This window comes from Megachile rotundata, chromosome 6 (assembly GCF_050947335.1).
Source record: "Megachile rotundata isolate GNS110a chromosome 6, iyMegRotu1, whole genome shotgun sequence".
Classification (NCBI taxonomy): domain Eukaryota; kingdom Metazoa; phylum Arthropoda; class Insecta; order Hymenoptera; family Megachilidae; genus Megachile; species Megachile rotundata.
The window spans coordinates 15,536,614-15,543,877 of NC_134988.1; positions in this window are offsets into that span (position 1 = coordinate 15,536,614).

The window sequence follows — 7,264 nt, forward strand, 5'->3', positions numbered from 1 at the left end:
TAAACTGTATTAACAGACGGTCCGATAAAAACTATATCTCCAAAGAATTTGAATACAAATCCCCCCTTTTATTTTCACAAACGAATCGAATAAACAATCTCGCACGAGCATGCCAAATCGTATGCGTATCGAGGGTGTTCAGCATCCCAGTTTTAGCAAGGGTGCGCCTTATCTAGGTCCCATTGTTTATTGATAGAGCAGAGGTTAGGAACCACGTGCATGTCGGCACGTGGCCAGAAGTGGCCGGATTCGTATAATTCAATTCTGACCGCGTATCGCGACGACTCAGACACAGTGCAAAAGATTCGAAGATCCCTATGAGAACCGTATTCCGCCATTGTTCGTCTTTATCGCCCCGGAACGTGACATGGGGAAAAATCGCGGAAATGGTTCGTGTATCCGGTACCTCATGCAGGATACACGTGCAGGATGCTTCCGCCATTTTGTTGTTCCGCTGTCGGGGGTTTGGAAGATGATTCACAGAGATTTATGGTCAGAGACATTTATTTTTATATGTTTGAGACTTGATGAGTTTTGTCTCTCAAGTTCTTTATTAGGTTGTTAAAAGTGTGAGAATATATGTATTTAATTAATCAGAAGATTATTGGAAAGAATGGATGTGTTACATTTGTTGTCCTTAATAGAACAGTCATACTCTTTCTTCCCTTAACACTAAAATTATCAAACGAGTCAAATGACCCGTCCACAAGTTTCTTATTATAAGGTACACATTTTGTTAAAATACATTCCTTGAAATCAGCATTGATTTTCGTCAAGATAGAAAATAAGTGTGTGTACCAATTTATGTTTCGTCGTTTGTATATTTATTCTTTAACTTCATTTTTAATTTCAAAGTAAGTGTACATTATATGTCGGTAGGTTTAGTGTTAATCTTACTAAACATCTATACCATCAATTCTGTACTACAACAAGTAAATCGACATAATTTAACCATCACACTCATACTGCTTATAAATACATTTCAATCCTGTATTAATTCCAAAAACGAATTATTCCATGAAAATCCCTGCAAGTTCAAATCGATTCCCCCGAGTGCAAGGGTAAAAAACAGGTTCGCTTGACTCATCCGTACTCGAAGTGCACACAGCGATATCCGTAGACGCCATCAGCCGTGAGCTATTTGACGAAGACCCGCCAACAACGAGATACAAGTCTCCCTCGTAACACGAGCTATCTAATAAAGTTTGACAGTCGGTCAAACCACCACGCCACTCGGACCCCACGGGAGCACGGTGTATACCTTTCCCACACGCGACTACGTGGATTCTCGGGCTCATTATTGCTTTTAAGGTCGGCGTACAATGAGCGCGACAGGGCGCATATGCCGCGCGACACCGGGCTCTCTGCAAACTGCCCCTGAAATCGAATCCAAAGCGGGCCCTTGGGGAGCCTCGTATCCCTTTTAATTTGGAGGCTGCTCGATAACGAACTACGTGTCCCCCGTGAACCCAAAAAACGATGTTACGTGGTCTATCGAAGTTTTTCCTTCTGCGGTCGGCAATTTGATATGTCGATTAGTTTTCGGTCCCTGCGGAGGATGTGCGGGCTAATTGACGTCGAATTTTAGATTCATTACTGCGTCTTCACTTTGTCTCACGGTTTGATCGACGATCTCAATATTTTTAAACTGTACTATAGAATTTGTGAACTTTGATACCTCGGAATTTTAGAACTTTTTAAAATTTTCGATACATGGTTGCGTGTATGATTTGATAAATCACATTTGCTACATATATGATTTGATAAAGCACATTCGCTGCATATATGATTCGATAAATTTTAAAACAAAGATGACTAAAACAGCACACAGTTGTAGACGTGTGAAATTAATTTTAGCCACGTCAACAGCACCTAATTGAAGCAATTTTCCCAGCTAATTCAATCGATTCTGCATTGGAAGCGCCAGAGAAATTGACTTAGCGTCTCGCAAATGGCGCGAGATAAATTCTCGTAGGAAAAGGGCGAGGCCTATCGTGGAACGGGCACTTAGTTCAATCGTCTAGAAATCCTCTATGACGCACATCCGCCGGTGAATCAGATGCGACTCTCGTACGAAATTGTGCGAGTTTCGAGGGTGACGAAGAAGCGTGGAAACAAGAGAGGAAGGAGAGACTACCACTCGTATCAATCGGAAGCTGGTTGTTCTGTGTACACCCTTGGCTTTCGCTCGAGCCGCAAGGTGGACTGATGGATTAACTGCGATTCGCTTTGAAACGTACGTTCGAGATCACACGCCGGAAGTCGATATTGCGAGCTCGTTTCATTCAATTCCTTTGATGCGGCCGACCTTTCTCGGTAGCCACCCACTGGGCTGCTTAATAAACGTTTTGTTGCGTACCTTTTGTGCAACGCGTCTCTTGGCTATAAATTATCGTTCAGCATCTATATTAAATTACAATACTTGTTGAAATTGTAAAATGTTTTACAGATCGATGGTTTTAATATCACATACGGTCAAATATGTACATTGATCTCTGAATCTGTTTTAAATAATTGTGTTGATGTAAGACAGTTTTCTTCAATCACAAACTGATAACTACATTGAATTAAAATACTTGTTGAAATTGTAAAATGTAACTATTTTACAGATCGATGATTTTAATATCACATTAACTGCGAATTTGAACTCTGATTCTAATTTAAATAATTGAATTGCTGTAAAACAGTTTCCTTCGATACAAGGTATAATCAAGAGAACTAAACGACAGTGTTCTATTATGTCATCATTCGAACAAAGCTGTGTTAGGAGCAGTCGCAAATAGGGGCGCAATAAATCTCGCCGAGCCAAGGGGGTCTGGTGGTGCAAAAGAGGGTTGCAGGAGCTGGTGGAAAGCGTTTTTCGTAAAATCACACGGACTGGTGCACCGTGCAGGTCTCTGAAAGTGGCACGTGACCTCACGAGCGTGAGACTAGTGCATCATCGTGCTCGGTCGTTAAGGCCAACCGTGAGAGGGAGGAGACTCGATAATATTGGCACGAGGCATATTGCACAAATCCCCCCTTCACCCTTGATGTTTCCACCCTGATGACGACGTGAAGGGCGCTGGTGGGTTTTCGCTCCAGACCGGTCCACAAGTATTATCGAGTCGCGTTTTACCAGCATGGGAAAGATCGAAGGGTCAAATGCTTGTGAATATTTTTCAAAAACACTCGTACATTTTCCTGGGACATTGTTTGGAGAAACCGATTGATTTGAAACATATGTCCTTGTTTCTTTCATTCTCGTTTATGTAAAATATATACTTTAAACGTACACGTATCAATTAGATAAATTAATGATGAAGTTTGAACTTTTATTAGAGGAATCATGCATTAATGTTGTAGCGAGTGTATGTATAAATTAGTATACTGATCAGCAAACTAATATCCGTACCAAAATAAAGTTCATCTCCAAAAAAAAAGTATGTGAAATGCTATGTAAATTAGAATGTTTCAAGAAAATAACTCTACCTGTATATTTACCTGTCAGTTAAAGAATGAAATTAATCCTCGAGACCCGCATGTTCCCAGGTGTGGTTCAGATCGAACCGAACGACAGATTGGGAGATTACGATCGAGATGGACCCGTATCGTTTGATTGGACGAAATTGACCGAAACGATCCCCTAATAAAGGTGAATGAAATGAGCGCGCAATTATGTGGGAGATAAGGTAGCTTCTAGGAACGCAACTGGGGGCAATTGATATTAATGGCCAATCGAGGAATTTAAAGTTTGTTTTTTTCCTGGCGGCACTGCTCGTTCAGGATTTCATGGAATTTAAGGGCGAGCCACGTTTTTCTGTCGTTAAAATGTCTCTATGCTTGGAATTCACTGGAGCGATCTGTTCAGATCGATGAAAAAAACGAGTCTCGGAATGCGTTGATCAAAGCAATTAAAGGAACACGTAATAGCACGATTGTACTCTTTATAGGTTCTGGTATTCGAAGGTTGTTGACATCTTATGCACAGCTGTAGAAGCCATAATACTTCAAATATAGACCGGTACGACTTAAGTAACCTTACCCTACCTGTTCTTGTACGTTATTACTTTTTTGGTAATAATTCGCCACCAACGCGTGGTTATCCAGTGCGTGGTAATCCAACGCGTGGTATTCCAACGTGTGGTAGTCCAACACGTGGTATTCCAACGCGTGGTATTCCAACGCGTGGTAATCCAACGCGTCGTAGTCCAACGCGTGGTATTCCAACGCGTGGTAGTCCAACACGTGGTATTCCAACGCGTGGTATTCCAACGCGTGGTAATCCAACGCGTCGTAGTCCAACGCGTGGTATTCCAACGCGTGGTAGTCCAACACGTGGTATTCCAACGCGTGGTATTCCAACGCGTGGTATTCCAGCGCATAGTAGTCCAACGCGTAGTTATCCAATGCGTGGTAGTCCAACGCGTGGTAGTTCAACGCATGGTAATCCATCACGTGGTATTCCAACACGTTGTACTCCAACGCGTGGTAGTCCAACGCGTGGTAATCCAACGCGTGATAGTCCAACGTGTGGTAGTCCAATGCGTGGTAATGCAATGCGTGGTAATCTAACGCGTGGTTATCCAACGCGTGGTAATTGAACGCGTGGTAATCCAACGCGTTTCCTTTTTATTATTTACCTATCTTGTATTTTCATCTTGATCATGTGCAATCATTGCATAGCCATTATACGAGCACAGGTGTTATAATTTCACGATAAGCATCTAAAAGAGTCGGCACTTTTTATTATTCGCAATTCGAATGAAAGGTATGAATATGTAACATAGTCTTCAAAGAGTTAATTTCATGGTTTTCTATGTCTTATTACTTGTTCTCATTTCATTCAATCGAACGATAAGTAAAACAGCAAGTGAACCAATCACGGTGACCTCCTATAGAGCTGCAAACAGGTTACAGTAAATCAGAATCATCTCGACTCGTTTATTTTTCATCGATTCCCATTAATGCTCGAAACGGCGATTCATGTAACAGGGAAAAGAGTTCTTTGTGCAATGAACTCGGTTGACGGGAGTAGAAATGCGCCCGATGACTATCTTGACGTGCGACAATTAATTAGAACGAACAGCCGTGGTGCGCTAATGACGCGTGAATGATTCGGACCAATCAGTAGTTCAGATTCGCATCCACGATGGCTGATGATTGATAGTTCGCGATGCGGAAATCGTGGCTAGGCGAGTTTGCGAAAGAATCCCATCTGTGAAACACTATATTTATATGCCGGCATTTCAACGCTATGTAACAAGGTAATCGAATTATTTAAAACAGGTAGATGGTGCAAGATCGACTGTTTTGAAATTACTGTTATTACTGTTATTTATGATGCTTCGAAACCAGAGAAATAAAATGACACTTTTCTGAACAAATTTCAGTTTTAAAAGAATTTGAGTACATTGTACTTGAGTACAGTACAAATGTGCATTTATAAATTTCGGAAATTTGTTCACAGTTTTTCGGATTGATTTGAGAATTAATGCAACGTCTAGCAATAAACGCTAACGCAATTACCAGGGGTTAAATTCGATCAAAGTTAATCAGCTGTGCAACATCAAAGCGAACAATTCCCGTCGAGAAATTCCCCACGTGACTCGCTACAGATTAATCCGATTCATTCATCACGACACCTTTGACTTTCATTAAAGTGCCTCCTTTAGAAAATAACCAGGCAATCGAGAAAAAATTAACAGCAATTAGCACCGGCCACGTTTAGCGCAGCTGTTCGAGCGATTGTTACGTACCTACTAGATAATTTAGTGGATCGTAACATTCACGGAACCGATGGACGTAATTTATCTCCGCTGTAATTCATTTCGTTCAGAGAATTTAATCCAACCAACTGCACAGCCAGAAACGATAGAAGCATCCCTCCGCTGAGCGTGGAATTTTCCACCTGACGATTCCACGATGACTGGCGTGTTTTCGCGATACAAAAGGAGCGCAACGTCCAGGATGCACGGGCACGAGCACCATTTTCTAATGTAACACTCCCACGCGTAGCACATGCATCTCGAGCACAGGGTGCGTTCGATTCATCATTGTCGATGGCAGCCGAGCGTTTCACATCGTTTCGGACCTCCTCTAAACACGATGATGCCGGCACGAATTCATACGTGATGCTTCATTCCGCATCGTGCTAAACGTTTCGGTACGTACGATTGTCAATGAAGATCCACGCTCGAAACAAATTAGGGTTAGTTCGTACAAATTGAGGTGCTTGATGGTTCTTCAGTTTTGAACTGAATTACCATTGGATTACCAAGCGTTGAATAACCAAGCGTTGGATTACCACGCGTTGGAGTACCACGCGATGGACTACCATGCGTTGAACTAGCACGCGTTGCATTACCACGCGTGGAATAACCAAGCGTTGCATTACCACGCGTGGAATAACCAAGCGTTGCATTACCACGCGTGGAATAACCAAGCGTTGCATTACCACGCGTTGCATTACCACGCGTGGAATAACCAAGCGTTGCATTACCACGCGTGGAATAACCAAGCGTTGCATTACCACGCGTGGAATAACCAAGCGTGGAATAACCAAGCGTGGAATAACCACGCGTGGAATAACCAAGCGTGGAATAACCAAGCGTGGAATAACCAAGCGTGGAATAACTAAGCGTGGAATAACCAAGCGTGGACTACTACGCATTGGACTACGACGCGTTGGATTACTACGCACTGGATAACTACGGGTTGGACTACCACGCGTTGGACTACCACACGTTGAACTACCACGCGTTGAACTTCCACGCATTGGACTACCACGCGTTGGACTACCACGCACTGGATAACTAAGCATTGGACTACCACGCGTTGGATTTTCACGCGTTGAATAACCACGCATTAGATTAGCATACTTTGGATAACCACGCATTAGATTACCACGTGTTGGATCACCACGCGTTGGTGGTGAATTATTACCAAAAAAGTAATAATGTACAAGAATAGGTAGGGTAAGGTTAAGGTAGGGTACCGGTCTATATTTGAAGTATTATTAAGTCCTACAGCTGTAATGGCACCACATTAGAATTAATTTATATGACAACACAAAGATTGTTCAGAGTTGTGCTAATAAATAAAAACAATATTTACACTAGAATCGACTAGCAAATATAGTTTTCACATATTTGCAGGTTTTTTCTTAGGGGGTACGACTCGAGTAATCTTACACTGCAGGTGTTACAGTTTCAACAAATTAGTTTCCAAAATGTTTCAATTTTAGAAATGAGCTAAATTCTCTCGACATCGAATCCCGCACAGA